Raw genomic sequence first — 19,567 nt, forward strand, 5'->3', positions numbered from 1 at the left:
GGACCAAAAACTGTGTCAGAGAGCTTTGAATATCCCAAAAACATTTGCAGCCTGAAAGGGGCATTAACCCGCATCCTACAACACTGAAATTCCCAAAAATATTTCTGCCACGAAAAATGCATCCTATACCCCTGAAAGCTCAGAATATGTTAGCAGCCCAAAGAAGGCCTTAAAATGCATTTTAGGCCTAAAATAATGTTGAAAACTTTGGAAGCCCAAAAAAGGGGTTCATAGGCATCCTAGAGCCCCTAAAGTCCAGAAAATGTTGGTGGACCAAAAACTGTGTCAGAGATCTCTGAATGTCCCAAAAACATTTGCAGACTTTAAGATGCATTAACCCGCATCCTAGACCACTGAAATTCCCAGAAATATTTTTGGCACGAAAAATGCATCCTACACCCCTGAAATTTCTGAATATGTTAGCAGCCCAAAAAAGGCATTAAAATGCATTTTAGACCTGCAAAAAATGCTGAAAACTTCGGAGGCCCAAAAAAGGGGTTTACAGGCATCCTAGACCCCCTAAAGTCCAGAAAATGTTGGTGGACCAAAAACTGTGTCAGAGAGCTCTGAATGTCCCAAAAACATTTGCAGACTTAAAGGGGAATTAACCCGCATCCTAGAACACTGAAATTCCCAGAAATATTTTTGGCACGAAAAATGTATCCTACACCCCTGAAGGTTCAGAATATGTTAGCAGCTCAATAAAGGCATTAAAATGCATTTTAGACCTACAAAAATGTTGAAAACTTTGGAGGCCCAAAAAAGGGGTTTACAGGCATCGTAGACCCCCTAAAGTCCAGATAATGTTGGTGGACCAAATATGGTGTCAGAGAGCTCTGAATGTCCCAAAAACATTTGCAGCCTGAAAGGGGCATTAACCCGCATCCTAGACCACTGAAATTCCCAAAAATATTTTTGGCACGGAAAATGCATCCTACACCCCTGAAAGTTCAGAAAATGTTGGCAGCTCAAAACAAATGCCTTAAAATGCATCTTAGGCCTTCAAAAATGTTGAAAACTTTGGAGACCCAAAAAAGGGGTTTACAGGCATCCTAGACCCCCTAAAGTGCAGAAAATGTTGGTGGACCAAAAACTGTGGCAGAGAGCTCTGAATGTCCCAAAAGATTTGCAGCCTGAAAGGGGCATTAACCCGCATCCTAGACCACTGAAATTCCCAAAAATATTTCTGCCACGAAAAATGCATCCTATACCCCTGAAAGCTCAGAATATGTTAGCAGCCCAAAGAAGGCCTTAAAATGCATTTTAGGCCTAAAAAAATGTTGAAAACTTTGGATGCCCAAAAAAGGGGTTTATAGGCATCCTAGAGCCCCTAAAGTCCAGAAAATGTTGGTGGTCCAAAAACTGTGTCAGAGATCTCTGAATGTCCCAAAAACATTTGCAGACTTAAAGATGCATTAACCCGCATCCTAGACCACTGAAATTCCCAGAAATATTTTTGGCACGAAAAATGCATCCTACACCCCTGAAAGTTCAGAAAATGTTGGCAGCCCAAAAAAGGCATTACAATGCATTTTAGACATCCAAAAATGTTGAACACTTTGGAGGCCCAGAAAAGAGGTTTACAGGCATCCTAGACCCCCTAAAGTCCAGAGAATGTTGGTGGACCAAATATGGTGTCAGAGAGCTCTGAATGTCCCAAAAACATTTGCAGCCTGAAAGGGGCATTAACCCGCATCCTAGACCACTGAAATTTCCCAAAATATTTTTGGCACGGAAAATGCATCCTACACCCCTGAAAGTTCAGAAAATGTTGGCAGCTCAAAACAAATGCCTTAAAATGCATCTTAGGCCTTCAAAAATGTTGAAAACTTTGGAGACCCAAAAAAGGGGTTTACAGGCATCCTAGACCCCCTAAAGTGCAGAAAATATTGGTGGACCATAAACTGTGTCAGAGAGCTTTGAATGTCCCAAAAACATTTGCAGCCTGAAAGGGGCATTAACCCGCATCCTAGAACACTGAAATTCCCAGAAATATTTTTGGCACGAAAAATGCATCCTACACCCCTGAAATTTCTGAATATGTTAGCAGCCCAAAAAAGGCATTAAAATGCATTTTAAACCTGCAAAAAATGCTGAAAACTTTGGAGGCCCAAAAAAGGGGTTTACAGGCATCCTAGACCCCCTAAAGTCCAGAGAATGTTGGTGGACCAAATATGGTGTCAGAGAGCTCTGAATGTCCCAAAAACATTTGCAGACTTAAAGGGGAATTAACCCGCATCCTAGACCACTGAAATTCCCAGAAATATTTTTGGCACGAAAAATGCATCCTACACCCCTGAAGGTTCAGAATATGTTAGCAGCCCAATAAAGGCATTAAAATGCATTTTAGACCTACAAAAATGTTGAAAACTTTGGAGGCCCAAAAAAGGGGTTTACAGGCATCCTAGACCCCCTAAAGTCCAGAGAATGTTGGTGGACCAAATATGGTGTCAGAGAGCTCTGAATGTCCCAAAAACATTTGCAGCCTGAAAGGGGCATTAACCCGCATCCTAGACCACTGAAATTCCCAAAAATATTTTTGGCACGGAAAATGCATCCTACACCCCTGAAAGTTCAGAAAATGTTGGCAGCTCAAAACAAATGCCTTAAAATGCATCTTAGGCCTTAAAAAATGTTGAAAACTTTGGAGACCCAAAAAAGGGGTTTACAGGCATCCTAAAGCCCCTAAAATCCAGAAAATATTGGTGGACCAAAAACTGTGTCAGAGAGCTTTAAATATCCCAAAAACATTTGCAGCCTGAAAGGGGCATTAACCCACATCCTAGACCACTGAAATTTCCCAAAATATTTTTGGCACGAAAAATGCATCCTACACCCCTGAAAGTTCAGAAAATGTTGGCAGCCCAAAAAAGGCATTAAAATGCATTTTAGACCTCCAAAAATGTTGAACACTTTGGAGGCCCAGAAAAGAGGTTTACAGGCATCCTAGACCCCCTAAAGTCCAGAAAATATTGGTGGACTAAAACCTGTGTCAGAGAGCTTTGAATGCCCCAAAACATTTGCAGCCTGAAAGGGGCATTAACCCGCATCCTAGACCACTGAAATTTCCCAAAATATTTTTGGCACGAAAAATGCATCCTACACCCCTGAAAGTTCAGAAAATGTTGGCAGTTCAAAAAAATGCCTTGAAATGCATGTTAGGCCTTCAAAAATGTTGAAAACTTTGGAGGCCCAAAAACAGGCTTTACAGGCACCCTAGACCCCCTAAAGTCCAGAAAATGTTGGTGGACCAAAAACGGTGGCAGAGAGCTCTGAATGTCCCAAAAACATTTGCAGCCTGAAAGGGGCATTAACCCGCATCCTAGACCACTGAAATTCCCAAAAGTATTTCTGCCACGAAAAATGCATCCTATACCCCTGAAAGCTCAGAATATGTTAGCAGCCCAAAGAAGGCCTTAAAATGCATTTTAGGCCTAAAAAAATGTTGAAAACTTTGGATGCCCAAAAAAGGGGTTTATAGGCATCCTAGAGCCCCTAAAGTCCAGAAAATGTTGGTGGACCAAAAACTGTGTCAGAGATCTCTGAATGTCCCAAAAACATTTGCAGACTTAAAGATGCATTAACCCGCATCCTAGACCACTGAAATTCACAGAAATATTTTTGGCACGAAAAATGCATCCTACACCCCTGAAAGTTCAGAAAATGTTGGCAGCCCAAAAAAGGCATTAAAATGCATTTTAGACATCCAAAAATGTTGAAAACTTTGGAGGCCCAAAAAAGGGGTTTACAGGCATCCTAGACCCCCTAAAGTCCAGAGAATGTTGGTGGACCAAATATGGAAACATTTGCAGCCTGAAAGGGGCATTAACCCGCATCCTAGACCACTGAAATTCCCAAAAATATTTTTGGCACGAAAAATGCATCCTACACCCCTGAAAGTTCAGAATATGTTAGCAGCACAAAAAAGGCCTTAAAATGCATTATAGGCCTGCAAAAATGTAAAAACAAATCTTTGGAGGCCCAAAAAAGGGGTTTATAGGCATCCTAGACCCCCTAAAGTCCAGAAAATATTGGTGGACTAAAACCTGTGTCAGAGAGCTTTGAATGCCCCAAAACATTTGCAGCCTGAAAGGGGCATTAACCCGCATCCTAGACCACTGAAATTTCCCAAAATATTTTTGGCACGAAAAATGCATCCTACACCCCTGAAAGTTCAGAAAATGTTGGCAGCTCAAAAAAATGCCTTAAAATACATCTTAGGCCTTCAAAAATGTTGAAAACTTTGGAGGCCCAAAAACAGGCTTTACAGGCACCCTAGACCCCCTAAAGTCCAGAAAATGTTGGTGGACCAAAAACGGTGGCAGAGAGCTCTGAATGTCCCAAAAACATTTGCAGCCTGAAAGGGGCATTAACCCGCATCCTAGACCACTGAAATTCCCAGAAATATTTTTGGCACGAAAAATGCATCCTACACCCCTGAAAGTTCAGAAAATGTTGGCAGCCCAAAAAAGGCATTAAAATGCATTTTAGACCTCCAAAAATGTTGAAAACTTTGGAGGCCCAGAAAAGAGGTTTACAGGCATCCTAGACCCCCTAAAGTCCAGAAAATATTGGTGGACTAAAACCTGTGTCAGAGAGCTTTGAATGCCCCAAAACATTTGCAGCCTGAAAGGGGCATTAACCCGCATCCTAGACCACTGAAATTCCCAAAAATATTTCTGCCACGAAAAATGCATCCTATACCCCTGAAAGCTCAGAATATGTTAGCAGCCCAAAGAAGGCCTTAAAATGCATTTTAGGCCTAAAAAAATGTTGAAAACTTTGGAAGCCCAAAAAAGAGGTTTATAGGCATCCTAGAGCCCCTAAAGTCCAGAAAATGTTGGTGGACCAAAAACTGTGTCAGAGATCTCTGAATGTCCCAAAAACATTTGCAGACTTAAAGATGCATTAACCCGCATCCTAGACCACTGAAATTCCCAGAAATATTTTTGGCACGAAAAATGCATCCTACACCCCTGAAAGTTCAGAAAATGTTGGCAGCCCAAAAAAGGCATTAAAATGCATTTTAGACCTCCAAAAATGTTGAAAACTTTGGAGGCCCAAAAAAGGGGTTTACAGGCATCCTAGACCCCCTAAAGTCCAGATAATATTGGTGGACTAAAACCTGTGTCAGAGAGCTTTGAATGCCCCAAAACATTTGCAGCCTGAAAGGGGCATTAACCCGCATCCTAGACCACTGAAATTTCCCAAAATATTTTTAGCACGAAAAATGCATCCTACACCCCTGAAAGTTCAGAAAATGTTGGCAGTTCAAAAAAATGCCTTAAAATGCATCTTAGGCTTTCAAAAATGTTGAAAACTTTGGAGGCCCAAAAACAGGCTTTACAGGCACCCTAGACCCCCTAAAGTCCAGAAAATGTTGGTGGACCAAAAACGGTGGCAGAGAGCTCTGAATGTCCCAAAAACATTTGCAGCCTGAAAGGGGCATTAACCCGCATCCTAGACCACTGAAATTCCCAAAAATATTTCTGCCACGAAAAATGCATCCTATACCCCTGAAAGCTCAGAATATGTTAGCAGCCCAAAGAAGGCCTTAAAATGCATTTTAGGCCTAAAAAAATGTTGAAAACTTTGGATGCCCAAAAAAGGGGTTTATAGGCATCCTAGAGCCCCTAAAGTCCAGAAAATGTTGGTGGACCAAAAACTGTGTCAGAGATCTCTGAATGTCCCAAAAACATTTGCAGACTTAAAGATGCATTAACCCGCATCCTAGACCACTGAAATTCCCAGAAATATTTTTGGCACGAAAAATGCATCCTACACCCCTGAAAGTTCAGAAAATGTTGGCAGCCCAAAAAAGGCATTAAAATGCATTTTAGACATCCAAAAATGTTGAACACTTTGGAGGCCCAGAAAAGAGGTTTACAGGCATCCTAGACCCCCTAAAGTCCAGAGAATGTTGGTGGACCAAATATGGTGTCAGAGAGCTCTGAATGACCCAAAAACATTTGCAGCCTGAAAGGGGCATTACCCCGCATCCTAGACCACTGAAATTCCCAGAAATATTTTTGGCACGAAAAATGCATCCTACACCCCTGAAATTTCTGAATATGTTAGCAGCCCAAAGAAGGCATTAAAATGCATTTTAGACCTGCAAAAAATGCTGAAAACTTTGGAGGCCCAAAAAAGGGGTTTACAGGCATCCTAGACCCCCTAAAGTCCAGAAAATGTTGGTGGACCAAAAACTGTGTCAGAGAGCTCTGAATGTCCCAAAAACATTTGCAGACTTAAAGGGGAATTAACCCGCATCCTAGAACACTGAAATTCCCAGAAATATTTTTGGCACGAAAAATGCATCCTACACCCCTGAAGGTTCAGAATATGTTAGCAGCCCAATAAAGGCATTAAAATGCATTTTAGACCTACAAAAATGTTGAAAACTTTGGAGGCCCAAAAAAGGGGTTTACAGGCATCCTAGACCCCCTAAAGTCCAGAGAATGTTGGTGGACCAAATATGGTGTCAGAGAGCTCTGAATGTCCCAAAAACATTTGCAGACTTAAAGGGGAATTAACCCGCATCCTAGACCACTGAAATTCCCAAAAATATTTTTGGCACGAAAAATGCATCCTACACCCCTGAAGGTTCAGAATATGTTAGCAGCCCAGTAAAGGCATTAAAATGCATTTTAGACCTACAAAAATTTTGAAAACTTTGGAGGCCCAAAAAAGGGGTTTACAGGCATCCTAGACCCCCTAAAGTCCAGAGAATGTTGGTGGACCAAATATGGTGTCAGAGAGCTCTGAATGTCCCAAAACATTTGCAGCCTGAAAGGGGTATTAACCCGCATCCTAGACCACTGAAATTCCCAAAAATATTTTTGGCACGGATAATGCATCCTACACCCCTGAAAGTTCTGAAACTGTTGGCAGCACAAAAAAGGCCTTAAAATGCATCTTATGCCTTCAAAAATAATGAAAACTTTGGAGGCCCAAAAATGGAGTTTAAAGGCCTCCTAGACACCTAAAGTCCAGAAAATGTTGGTGGACCAAAAATGGTGTCAGAGAGCTCTGAATGTCCCAAAAACATTTGCAGCCTGAAAGGGGCATTAACCCGCATCCTAGACCACTGAAATTTCCCAAAATATTTTTGGCACGAAAAATGCATCCTACACCCCTGAAAGTTCAGAATATGTTAGCAGCCCAAAGAAGGCCTTAAAATGCATTTTAGGCCTACAAAAATGTTGAAAACTTTGTAAGCCCAAAAAAGGGGTTTATAGGCATCCTAGAGCCCCTAAAGTCCAGAAAATGTTGGTGGACCAAAAACTGTGTCAGAGAGCTCTGAATGTCCCAAAAACATTTGCAGACTTAAAGATGCATTAACCCGAATCCTAGACCCCTGAAATTCCCAGAAATATTTTTGGCACGAAAAATGCATCCTACACCCTTGAAAGTTCAGAAAATGTTGGCAGCTCAAAAAAGGCATTAAAATGCATTTTAGACCTGCAAACATGTTGAAAACTTTGGAGGCTCAAAAAAGGGGTTTACAGGCATCCTAGACCCCCTAAAGTCCAGAAAATATTGGTGGACTAAAACCTGTGTCAGAGAGCTTTGAATGCCCCAAAACATTTGCAGCCTGAAAGGGGCATTAACCCGCATCCTAGACCACTGAAATTTCCCAAAATATTTTTAGCACGAAAAATGCATCCTACTCCCCTGAAAGTTCAGAAAATGTTGGCAGCTCAAAAAAATGCCTTAAAATGCATCTTAGGCCTTCAAAAATGTTGAAAACTTTGGAGGCCCAAAAACAGGCTTTACAGGCACCCTAGACCCCCTAAAGTCCAGAAAATGTTGGTGGACCAAAAACGGTGGCAGAGAGCTCTGAATGTCCCAAAAACATTTGCAGCCTGAAAGGGGCATTAACCCGCATCCTAGACCACTGAAATTCCCAAAAATATTTCTGCCACGAAAAATGCATCCTATACCCCTGAAAGCTCAGAATATGTTAGCAGCCCAAAGAAGGCCTTAAAATGCATTTTAGGCCTAAAAAAATGTTGAAAACTTTGGAAGCCCAAAAAAGGGGTTTATAGGCATCCTAGAGCCCCTAAAGTCCAGAAAATGTTGGTGGACCAAAAACTGTGTCAGAGATCTCTGAATGTCCCAAAAACATTTGCAGACTTTAAGATGCATTAACCCGCATCCTAGACCACTGAAATTCCCAGAAATATTTTTGGCAAGAAAAATGCATCCTACACCCCTGAAAGTTTAGAAAATGTTGGCAGCCCAAAAAAGGCATTAAAACGCATTTTAGACCTCCAAAAATGTTGAACACTTTGGAGGCCCAGAAAAGAGGTTTACAGGCATCCTAGACCCCCTAAAGTCCAGAAAATATTGGTGGACTAAAACCTGTGTCAGAGAGCTTTGAATGCCCCAAAACATTTGCAGCCTGAAAGGGGCATTAACCCGCATCCTAGACCACTGAAATTTCCCAAAATATTTTTGGCACGAAAATTGCATCCTACACCCCTGAAAGTTCAGAAAATGTTGACAGCTCAAAAAAATGCCTTAAAATGCATCTTAGGCCTTCAAAAATGTTGAAAACTTTGGAGGCCCAGAAACAGGCTTTACAGGCACCCTAGACCCCCTAAAGTCCAGAAAATGTTGGTGGACCAAAAACGGTGGCAGAGAGCTCTGAATGTCCCAAAAACATTTGCAGCCTGAAAGGGGCATTAACCCGCATCCTAGACCACTGAAATTCCCAAAAACATTTCTGCCACGAAAAATGCATCCTATACCCCTGAAAGCTCAGAATATGTTAGCAGCCTAAAGAAGGCCTTAAAATGCATTTTAGGCCTAAAAAAATGTTGAAAACTTTGGACGCCCAAAAAAGGGGTTTATAGGCTTCCTAGAGACCCTAAAGTCCAGAAAATGTTGGTGGACCAAAAACTGTGTCAGAGATCTCTGAATGTCCCAAAAACATTTGCAGACTTAAAGATGCATTAACCCGCATCCTAGACCACTGAAATTCCCAGAAATATTTTTGGCACGAAAAATGCATCCTACACCCCTGAAAGTTCAGAAAATGTTGGCAGCCCAAAAAAGGCATTAAAATGCATTTTAGACCTCCAAAAATGTTGAACACTTTGGAGGCCCAGAAAAGGGGTTTACAGGCATCCTAGACCCCCTAAAGTCCAGAAAATATTGGTGGACCAAAAACTGTGTCAGAGAGCTTTGAATGTCCCAAAAACATTTGCAGCCTGAAAGGGGCATTAACCCGCATCCTAGACCACTGAAATTCCCAGAAATATTTTTGGCACGAAAAATACATCCTACACCCCTGAAATTTCCGAATATGTTAGCAGCCCAAAAAAGGCATTAAAATGCATTTTAGACCTGCAAAAAATGTTGAAAACTTTGGAGGCCCAAAAAAGGGGTTTACAGGCATCCTAGACCCCCTAAAGTCCACAAAATGTTGGTGGAGCAAAAACTGTGTCAGAGAGCTCTGAATGTCCCAAAAACATTTGCAGACTTAAAGGGGAATTAACCCGCATCCTAGACCACTGAAATTCCCAGAAATATTTTTGGCACGAAAAATGCATCCTACACCCCTGAAGGTTCAGAATATGTTAGCAGTCCAATAAAGGCATTAAAATGCATTTTAGACCTACAAAAATGTTGAAAACTTTGGAGGCCCAAAAAAGGGGTTTACAGGCATCCTAGACCCCCTAAAGTCCAGAGAATGTTGGTGGACCAAATATGGTGTCAGAGAGCTCTGAATGTCCCAAAAACATTTGCAGCCTGAAAGGGGCATTAACCCACATCCTAGACCACTGAAAGACCCAAAAATATTTTTGGCACGGAAAATGCATCCTACACCCCTGAAAGTTCAGAAAATGTTGGCAGCTCAAAACAAATGCCTTAAAATGCATCTTAGGCCTTAAAAAATGTTGAAAACTTTGGAGACCTAAAAAAGGGGTTTACAGGCATCCTAAAGCCCCTAAAATCCAGAAAATATTGGTGGAACAAAAACTGTGTCAGAGAGCTTTGAATATCCCAAAAACATTTGCAGCCTGAAAGGGGCATTAACCCACATCCTAGACCACTGAAATTTCCCAAAATATTTTTGGCACGAAAAATGCATCCTACACCCCTGAAAGTTCAGAAAATGTTGGCAGCCCAAAAAAGGCATTAAAATGCATTTTAGACCTCCAAAAATGTTGAACACTTTGGAGGCCCGGAAAAGAGGTTTACAGGCATCCTAGACCCCCTAAAGTCCAGAAAATATTGGTGGACTAAAACCTGTGTCAGAGAGCTTTGAATGCCCCAAAACATTTGCAGCCTGAAAGGGGCATTAACCCGCATCCTAGACCACTGAAATTTCCCAAAATATTTTTGGCACGAAAAATGCATCCTACACCCCTGAAAGTTCAGAAAATGTTGGCAGTTCAAAAAAATGCCTTAAAATGCATCTTAGGCCTTCAAAAATGTTGAAAACTTTGGAGGCCCAAAAACAGGCTTTACAGGCACCCTAGACCCCCTAAAGTCCAGAAAATGTTGGTGGACCAAAAACGGTGGCAGAGAGCTCTGAATGTCCCAAAAACATTTGCAGCCTGAAAGGGTCATTAACCCGCATCCTAGACCACTGAAATTCCCAAAAATATTTCTGCCACGAAAAATGCATCCTATACCCCTGAAAGCTCAGAATATGTTAGCAGCCCAAAGAAGGCTTTAAAATGCATTTTAGGCCTAAAAAAATGTTGAAAACTTTGGAAGCCCAAAAAAGGGGTTTATAGGCATCCTAGAGCCCCTAAAGTCCAGAAAATGTTGGTGGACCAAAAACTGTGTCAGAGATCTCTGAATGTCCCAAAAACATTTGCAGACTTTAAAATGCATTAACCCGCATCCTAGACCACTGAAATTCCCAGAAATATTTTTGGCACGAAAAATGCATCCTACACCCCTGAAAGTTCAGAAAATGTTGGCAGCCCAAAAAAGGCATTAAAATGCATTTTAGACCTCCAAAAATGTTGAACACTTTGGAGGCCCAGAAAAGAGGTTTACAGGCATCCTAGACCCCCTAAAGTCCAGAAAATATTGGTGGACTAAAACCTGTGTCAGAGAGCTTTGAATGCCCCAAAACATTTGCAGCCTGAAAGGGGCATTAACCCGCATCCTAGACCACTGAAATTTCCCAAAATATTTTTGGCACGAAAAATGCATCCTACACCCCTGAAAGTTCAGAAAATGTTGGCAGCTCAAAAAAATGCCTTAAAATGCATCTTAGGCCTTCAAAAATGTTGAAAACTTTGGAGGCCCAGAAACAGGCTTTACAGGCACCCTAGACCCCCTAAAGTCCAGAAAATGTTGGTGGACCAAAAACGGTGGCAGAGAGCTCTGAATGTCCCAAAAACATTTGCAGCCTGAAAGGGGCATTAACCCGCATCCTAGACCACTGAAATTCCCAAAAATATTTCTGCCACGAAAAATGCATCCTATACCCCTGAAAGCTCAGAATATGTTAGCAGCCTAAAGAAGGCCTTAAAATGCATTTTAGGCCTAAAAAAATGTTGAAAACTTTGGAGACCTAAATAAGGGGTTTTCAGGCATCCTAAAGCCCCTAAAATCCAGAAAATATTGGTGGACCAAAAACTGTGTTGGAGAGCTCTGAATGTCCCAAAAACATTTGCAGCCTGAAAGGGGCATTAACCCACATCCTAGACCACTGAAATTTCCCAAAATATTTTTGGCACGAAAAATGCATCCTACACCCCTGAAAGTTCAGAATATGTTAGCAGCCCAAAAAAGGCTTAAATGCATTATAGGCATGCAAACATGTAAAAGAAAAAAAGGTTGGAGGCTCAAAAAAGGGGTTTACAGGCATCCTAGACCCCCTAAAGTCCAGAAAATATTCGTGGACCAAAAAGTGTGTCAGAGAGCTTTGAATGTCCCAAAACATTTGCAGCCTGAAAGGGGCATTCACCCGCATCCTAGACCACTGAAATTCCCAGAAATATTTTTGGCATGAAAAATGCATCCTACACCCCTGAAGGTTCAGAATATGTTAGCAGCCCAATAAAGGCATTAAAATGCATTTTAGACCTACAAAAATGTTGAAAACTTTGGAGGCCCAAAAAAGGGGTTTACAGGCATCCTAGACCCCCTAAAGTCCAGAGAATGTTGGTGGACCAAATATGGTGTCAGAGAGCTCTGAATGTCCCAAAAACATTTGCAGACTTAAAGGGGAATTAACCCGCATCCTAGACCACTGAAATTCCCAGAAATATTTTTGGCACGAAAAATGCATCCTACACCCCTGAAGGTTCAGAATATGTTGGCAGTTCAAAAAAATGCCTTAAAATGCATCTTAGGCTTTCAAAAATGTTGAAAACTTTGGAGGCCCAAAAACAGGGTTTACAGGCATCCTAGACCCCCTAAAGTCCAGAAAATGTTGGTGGACCAAAAACGGTGGCAGAGAGCTCTGAATGTCCCAAAAACATTTGCAGCCTGAAAGGGGCATTAACCCGCATCCTAGACCACTGAAATTCCCAAAAATATTTCTGCCACGAAAAATGCATCCTATACCCCTGAAAGCTCAGAATATGTTAGCAGCCCAAAGAAGGCCTTAAAATGCATTTTAGGCCTAAAAAAATGTTGAAAACTTTGGATGCCCAAAAAAGGGGTTTATAGGCATCCTAGAGCCCCTAAAGTCCAGAAAATGTTGGTGGACCAAAAACTGTGTCAGAGATCTCTGAATGTCCCAAAAACATTTGCAGACTTAAAGATGCATTAACCCGCATCCTAGACCACTGAAATTCCCAGAAATATTTTTGGCACGAAAAATGCATCCTACACCCCTGAAAGTTCAGAAAATGTTGGCAGCCCAAAAAAGGCATTAAAATGCATTTTAGACATCCAAAAATGTTGAACACTTTGGAGGCCCAGAAAAGAGGTTTACAGGCATCCTAGACCCCCTAAAGTCCAGAGAATGTTGGTGGACCAAATATGGTGTCAGAGAGCTCTGAATGACCCACAAACATTTGCAGCCTGAAAGGGGCATTACCCCGCATCCTAGACCACTGAAATTCCCAGAAATATTTTTGGCACGAAAAATGCATCCTACTCCCCTGAAAGTTCAGAAAATGTTGGCAGCTCAAAAAAATGCCTTAAAATGCATCTTAGGCCTTCAAAAATGTTGAAAACTTTGGAGGCCCAAAAACAGGCTTTACAGGCACCCTAGACCCCCTAAAGTCCAGAAAATGTTGGTGGACCAAAAACGGTGGCAGAGAGCTCTGAATGTCCCAAAAACATTTGCAGCCTGAAAGGGGCATTAACCCGCATCCTAGACCACTGAAATTCCCAAAAACATTTCTGCCACGAAAAATGCATCCTATACCCCTGAAAGCTCAGAATATGTTAGCAGCCTAAAGAAGGCCTTAAAATGCATTTTAGGCCTAAAAAAATGTTGAAAACTTTGGACGCCCAAAAAAGGGGTTTATAGGCTTCCTAGAGACCCTAAAGTCCAGAAAATGTTGGTGGACCAAAAACTGTGTCAGAGATCTCTGAATGTCCCAAAAACATTTGCAGACTTAAAGATGCATTAACCCGCATCCTAGACCACTGAAATTCCCAGAAATATTTTTGGCACGAAAAATGCATCCTACACCCCTGAAAGTTCAGAAAATGTTGGCAGCCCAAAAAAGGCATTAAAATGCATTTTAGACCTCCAAAAATGTTGAACACTTTGGAGGCCCAGAAAAGGGGTTTACAGGCATCCTAGACCCCCTAAAGTCCAGAAAATATTGGTGGACCAAAAACTGTGTCAGAGAGCTTTGAATGTCCCAAAAACATTTGCAGCCTGAAAGGGGCATTAACCCGCATCCTAGACCACTGAAATTCCCAGAAATATTTTTGGCACGAAAAATACATCCTACACCCCTGAAATTTCCGAATATGTTAGCAGCCCAAAAAAGGCATTAAAATGCATTTTAGACCTGCAAAAAATGTTGAAAACTTTGGAGGCCCAAAAAAGGGGTTTACAGGCATCCTAGACCCCCTAAAGTCCAGAGAATGTTGGTGGACCAAATATGGTGTCAGAGAGCTCTGAATGTCCCAAAAACATTTGCAGCCTGAAAGGGGCATTAACCCGCATCCTAGACCACTGAAATTCCCAAAAATATTTTTGGCACGGAAAATGCATCCTACACCCCTGAAAGTTCAGAAAATGTTGGCAGCTCAAAACAAATGCCTTAAAATGCATCTTAGGCCTTAAAAAATGTTGAAAACTTTGGAGACCCAAAAAAGGGGTTTACAGGCATCCTAAAGCCCCTAAAATCCAGAAAATATTGGTGGACCAAAAACTGTGTCAGAGAGCTTTAAATATCCCAAAAACATTTGCAGCCTGAAAGGGGCATTAACCCACATCCTAGACCACTGAAATTTCCCAAAATATTTTTGGCACGAAAAATGCATCCTACACCCCTGAAAGTTCAGAAAATGTTGGCAGCCCAAAAAAGGCATTAAAATGCATTTTAGACCTCCAAAAATGTTGAACACTTTGGAGGCCCAGAAAAGAGGTTTACAGGCATCCTAGACCCCCTAAAGTCCAGAAAATATTGGTGGACTAAAACCTGTGTCAGAGAGCTTTGAATGCCCCAAAACATTTGCAGCCTGAAAGGGGCATTAACCCGCATCCTAGACCACTGAAATTTCCCAAAATATTTTTGGCACGAAAAATGCATCCTACACCCCTGAAAGTTCAGAAAATGTTGGCAGTTCAAAAAAATGCCTTGAAATGCATGTTAGGCCTTCAAAAATGTTGAAAACTTTGGAGGCCCAAAAACAGGCTTTACAGGCACCCTAGACCCCCTAAAGTCCAGAAAATGTTGGTGGACCAAAAACGGTGGCAGAGAGCTCTGAATGTCCCAAAAACATTTGCAGCCTGAAAGGGGCATTAACCCGCATCCTAGACCACTGAAATTCCCAAAAGTATTTCTGCCACGAAAAATGCATCCTATACCCCTGAAAGCTCAGAATATGTTAGCAGCCCAAAGAAGGCCTTAAAATGCATTTTAGGCCTAAAAAAATGTTGAAAACTTTGGATGCCCAAAAAAGGGGTTTATAGGCATCCTAGAGCCCCTAAAGTCCAGAAAATGTTGGTGGACCAAAAACTGTGTCAGAGATCTCTGAATGTCCCAAAAACATTTGCAGACTTAAAGATGCATTAACCCGCATCCTAGACCACTGAAATTCACAGAAATATTTTTGGCACGAAAAATGCATCCTACACCCCTGAAAGTTCAGAAAATGTTGGCAGCCCAAAAAAGGCATTAAAATGCATTTTAGACATCCAAAAATGTTGAAAACTTTGGAGGCCCAAAAAAGGGGTTTACAGGCATCCTAGACCCCCTAAAGTCCAGAGAATGTTGGTGGACCAAATATGGAAACATTTGCAGCCTGAAAGGGGCATTAACCCGCATCCTAGACCACTGAAATTCCCAAAAATATTTTTGGCACGAAAAATGCATCCTACACCCCTGAAAGTTCAGAATATGTTAGCAGCACAAAAAAGGCCTTAAAATGCATTATAGGCCTGCAAAAATGTAAAAACAAATCTTTGGAGGCCCAAAAAAGGGGTTTATAGGCATCCTAGACCCCCTAAAGTCCAGAAAATATTGGTGGACTAAAACCTGTGTCAGAGAGCTTTGAATGCCCCAAAACATTTGCAGCCTGAAAGGGGCATTAACCCGCATCCTAGACCACTGAAATTTCCCAAAATATTTTTGGCACGAAAAATGCATCCTACACCCCTGAAAGTTCAGAAAATGTTGGCAGCTCAAAAAAATGCCTTAAAATACATCTTAGGCCTTCAAAAATGTTGAAAACTTTGGAGGCCCAAAAACAGGCTTTACAGGCACCCTAGACCCCCTAAAGTCCAGAAAATGTTGGTGGACCAAAAACGGTGGCAGAGAGCTCTGAATGTCCCAAAAACATTTGCAGCCTGAAAGGGGCATTAACCCGCATCCTAGACCACTGAAATTCCCAGAAATATTTTTGGCACGAAAAATGCATCCTACACCCCTGAAAGTTCAGAAAATGTTGGCAGCCCAAAAAAGGCATTAAAATGCATTTTAGACCTCCAAAAATGTTGAAAACTTTGGAGGCCCAGAAAAGAGGTTTACAGGCATCCTAGACCCCCTAAAGTCCAGAAAATATTGGTGGACTAAAACCTGTGTCAGAGAGCTTTGAATGCCCCAAAACATTTGCAGCCTGAAAGGGGCATTAACCCGCATCCTAGACCACTGAAATTCCCAAAAATATTTCTGCCACGAAAAATGCATCCTATACCCCTGAAAGCTCAGAATATGTTAGCAGCCCAAAGAAGGCCTTAAAATGCATTTTAGGCCTAAAAAAATGTTGAAAACTTTGGAAGCCCAAAAAAGAGGTTTATAGGCATCCTAGAGCCCCTAAAGTCCAGAAAATGTTGGTGGACCAAAAACTGTGTCAGAGATCTCTGAATGTCCCAAAAACATTTGCAGACTTAAAGATGCATTAACCCGCATCCTAGACCACTGAAATTCCCAGAAATATTTTTGGCACGAAAAATGCATCCTACACCCCTGAAAGTTCAGAAAATGTTGGCAGCCCAAAAAAGGCATTAAAATGCATTTTAGACCTCCAAAAATGTTGAAAACTTTGGAGGCCCAAAAAAGGGGTTTACAGGCATCCTAGACCCCCTAAAGTCCAGATAATATTGGTGGACTAAAACCTGTGTCAGAGAGCTTTGAATGCCCCAAAACATTTGCAGCCTGAAAGGGGCATTAACCCGCATCCTAGACCACTGAAATTTCCCAAAATATTTTTAGCACGAAAAATGCATCCTACACCCCTGAAAGTTCAGAAAATGTTGGCAGTTCAAAAAAATGCCTTAAAATGCATCTTAGGCTTTCAAAAATGTTGAAAACTTTGGAGGCCCAAAAACAGGCTTTACAGGCACCCTAGACCCCCTAAAGTCCAGAAAATGTTGGTGGACCAAAAACGGTGGCAGAGAGCTCTGAATGTCCCAAAAACATTTGCAGCCTGAAAGGGGCATTAACCCGCATCCTAGACCACTGAAATTCCCAAAAATATTTCTGCCACGAAAAATGCATCCTATACCCCTGAAAGCTCAGAATATGTTAGCAGCCCAAAGAAGGCCTTAAAATGCATTTTAGGCCTAAAAAAATGTTGAAAACTTTGGATGCCCAAAAAAGGGGTTTATAGGCATCCTAGAGCCCCTAAAGTCCAGAAAATGTTGGTGGACCAAAAACTGTGTCAGAGATCTCTGAATGTCCCAAAAACATTTGCAGACTTAAAGATGCATTAACCCGCATCCTAGACCACTGAAATTCCCAGAAATATTTTTGGCACGAAAAATGCATCCTACACCCCTGAAAGTTCAGAAAATGTTGGCAGCCCAAAAAAGGCATTAAAATGCATTTTAGACATCCAAAAATGTTGAACACTTTGGAGGCCCAGAAAAGAGGTTTACAGGCATCCTAGACCCCCTAAAGTCCAGAGAATGTTGGTGGACCAAATATGGTGTCAGAGAGCTCTGAATGACCCAAAAACATTTGCAGCCTGAAAGGGGCATTACCCCGCATCCTAGACCACTGAAATTCCCAGAAATATTTTTGGCACGAAAAATGCATCCTACACCCCTGAAATTTCTGAATATGTTAGCAGCCCAAAGAAGGCATTAAAATGCATTTTAGACCTGCAAAAAATGCTGAAAACTTTGGAGGCCCAAAAAAGGGGTTTACAGGCATCCTAGACCCCCTAAAGTCCAGAAAATGTTGGTGGACCAAAAACTGTGTCAGAGAGCTCTGAATGTCCCAAAAACATTTGCAGACTTAAAGGGGAATTAACCCGCATCCTAGAACACTGAAATTCCCAGAAATATTTTTGGCACGAAAAATGCATCCTACACCCCTGAAGGTTCAGAATATGTTAGCAGCCCAATAAAGGCATTAAAATGCATTTTAGACCTACAAAAATGTTGAAAACTTTGGAGGCCCAAAAAAGGGGTTTACAGGCATCCTAGACCCCCTAAAGTCCAGAGAATGTTGGTGGACCAAATATGGTGTCAGAGAGCTCTGAATGTCCCAAAAACATTTGCAGACTTAAAGGGGAATTAACCCGCATCCTAGACCACTGAAATTCCCAGAAATATTTTTGGCACGAAAAATGCATCCTACACCCCTGAAGGTTCAGAATATGTTAGCAGCCCAGTAAAGGCATTAAAATGCATTTTAGACCTACAAAAATTTTGAAAACTTTGGAGGCCCAAAAAAGGGGTTTACAGGCATCCTAGACCCCCTAAAGTCCAGAGAATGTTGGTGGACCAAATATGGTGTCAGAGAGCTCTGAATGTCCCAAAACATTTGCAGCCTGAAAGGGGTATTAACCCGCATCCTAGACCACTGAAATTCCCAAAAATATTTTTGGCACGGATAATGCATCCTACACCCCTGAAAGTTCTGAAACTGTTGGCAGCACAAAAAAGGCCTTAAAATGCATCTTATGCCTTCAAAAATAATGAAAACTTTGGAGGCCCAAAAATGGAGTTTAAAGGCCTCCTAGACACCTAAAGTCCAGAAAATGTTGGTGGACCAAAAATGGTGTCAGAGAGCTCTGAATGTCCCAAAAACATTTGCAGCCTGAAAGGGGCATTAACCCGCATCCTAGACCACTGAAATTTCCCAAAATATTTTTGGCACGAAAAATGCATCCTACACCCCTGAAAGTTCAGAATATGTTAGCAGCCCAAAGAAGGCCTTAAAATGCATTTTAGGCCTACAAAAATGTTGAAAACTTTGTAAGCCCAAAAAAGGGGTTTATAGGCATCCTAGAGCCCCTAAAGTCCAGAAAATGTTGGTGGACCAAAAACTGTGTCAGAGAGCTCTGAATGTCCCAAAAACATTTGCAGACTTAAAGATGCATTAACCCGAATCCTAGACCCCTGAAATTCCCAGAAATATTTTTGGCACGAAAAATGCATCCTACACCCTTGAAAGTTCAGAAAATGTTGGCAGCTCAAAAAAGGCATTAAAATGCATTTTAGACCTGCAAACATGTTGAAAACTTTGGAGGCTCAAAAAAGGGGTTTACAGGCATCCTAGACCCCCTAAAGTCCAGAAAATATTGGTGGACTAAAACCTGTGTCAGAGAGCTTTGAATGCCCCAAAACATTTGCAGCCTGAAAGGGGCATTAACCCGCATCCTAGACCACTGAAATTTCCCAAAATATTTTTAGCACGAAAAATGCATCCTACTCCCCTGAAAGTTCAGAAAATGTTGGCAGCTCAAAAAAATGCCTTAAAATGCATCTTAGGCCTTCAAAAATGTTGAAAACTTTGGAGGCCCAAAAACAGGCTTTACAGGCACCCTAGACCCCCTAAAGTCCAGAAAATGTTGGTGGACCAAAAACGGTGGCAGAGAGCTCTGAATGTCCCAAAAACATTTGCAGCCTGAAAGGGGCATTAACCCGCATCCTAGACCACTGAAATTCCCAAAAATATTTCTGCCACGAAAAATGCATCCTATACCCCTGAAAGCTCAGAATATGTTAGCA

Source organism: Ambystoma mexicanum, unplaced genomic scaffold (assembly GCF_040938575.1).
Source record: "Ambystoma mexicanum isolate Mex_15411 unplaced genomic scaffold, UKY_AmexF1_1 Mex_scaf48, whole genome shotgun sequence".
In the NCBI taxonomy this organism is placed as follows: domain Eukaryota; kingdom Metazoa; phylum Chordata; class Amphibia; order Caudata; family Ambystomatidae; genus Ambystoma; species Ambystoma mexicanum.